At 24.4% G+C, this 1,761-nt stretch overlaps 1 protein-coding gene across 1 annotated transcript in view; it reads left to right on the forward strand.

The window, feature by feature from the left end:
• The window catches only part of LOC106476651 (probable ATP-dependent RNA helicase DDX10), a gene marked incomplete at its 5' end in the record, with an annotated part of 6,563 nt that overhangs the window by 2,872 nt on the left and 1,930 nt on the right, over window positions 1-1,761 (forward strand). The window lies entirely within an intron of this gene.

Below are 1,761 nucleotides of genomic sequence, written 5' to 3' on the forward strand. Positions count from 1 at the left end.
GTACCTGATGATGACAAAACCTTGTCGAAACGTTGTACATTTGCTGTTATATTAAAGTTTTTTTTCTTCATTACCCATTCAAGCCATCTCCAGTTATATATTACACTGTCAAGTGATTATAGTTATATATTACTATTACACTGTCAAGTAATTATAGTTAAATATTACACTGTCAAGTAATTATAGTTAAATATTACTATTACACTGTGAAGTAATCATAGTTATATATCACTATTACACTGTCAAGTGATTATAGTTATATATCACTATTACACTGTCAAGTAATTATAGTCATATATTACTATTACACTGTCAAGTAATTATAGTTATATATTACACTGTCAAGTGATTATAGTTATATATTACACTGTCAAGTGATTATAGTTATATATTACACTGTCAAGTGATTATAGTTATATATTACACTGTCAAGTGATTATAGTTATATATTACACTGTCAAGTATTCATAGTTATATATTACACTGTCAAGTAATCATAGTTATACATTACTATTACAATGTCAAGTAATTATAGCTATATATTACACTGTCAAGTGATTATAGTTATATATTACTATTACACTGTCAAGTAATTATAGTCATATATTACTATTACATTGGCAAGTAATCTTAGTTAAATATTACTATCACACTGTCAAGTAATTATAGTTATATATTACACTGTCAAGTAATCATAGTCATATATTACACTGTCAAGTAATCATAGTCATATATTACACTGGCAAGTAATCATAGTCATATATTACACTGTCAAGTAATCTTAGTCATATATTACTCTTACACTGTCAAGTGATTATAGTTATATATTACACTGTCAAGTAATCATAATAGACATATTACTATTACACTGTCAAGTAATTATAGTTAAATATTGCTATTACACTGTCAAGTAATTATAGTTATATATTATGCTGTCAAGTGATTATAGTTATATATTACGCTGTCAAGTGATTATAGTTATATATTACGCTGTCAAGTTATTATAGTTATATATTACGCTGTCAAGTTATTATAGTTATATATTACGCTGTCAAGTAATTATAGTTATATATTACGCTGTCAAGTAATTATAGTTATATATTACACTGTCAAGTAATTATAGTTATATATTACGCTGTCAAGTAATTATAGTTATATATTACGCTGTCAAGTGATTAAAGTTATGTATTACACTGTCAAGTGATTAAAGTTATGTATTACACTGTCAAGTAATTATAGTTATATATTACACTGTCAAGTAATTATAGTTATATATTACACTGTCAAGTAATTATAGTTATATATTACACTGTCAAGTAATTATAGTTATATATTACACTGTCAAGTAATTATAGTTATATATTATGCTGTCAAGTGATTATAGTTAAATATTACTGTCAAGTAATCATAGTCATATATTACTATTACACTGTCAAGTAATTTTAGTTAAATATTGCTATTACACTGTAAAGTGATTATAGTTATATATTACACTGTAAAGTGATTATAGTTATATATTATGCTGTCAAGAAATCATAGTTATATATTACACTGTCAAGTAATTATAGTTATATGTTATGCTGTCAAGTGATTATAGTTATACATTACACTGTCAAGTAATCATAGTCATATTACTATTACACTGTCAAGTAATTATTGTTATATATTATGATGTCAAGTGATTATAGTTATATATTATGCTGTCAAGTGATTATAGTTATATATTATGCTGTCAAGTGATTATAGTTATATATTATGCTG

The sequence above is a fragment of the Limulus polyphemus genome, unplaced genomic scaffold (genome assembly GCF_000517525.1).
Source record: "Limulus polyphemus unplaced genomic scaffold, Limulus_polyphemus-2.1.2 Scaffold11124, whole genome shotgun sequence".
Taxonomy (NCBI): domain Eukaryota; kingdom Metazoa; phylum Arthropoda; class Merostomata; order Xiphosura; family Limulidae; genus Limulus; species Limulus polyphemus.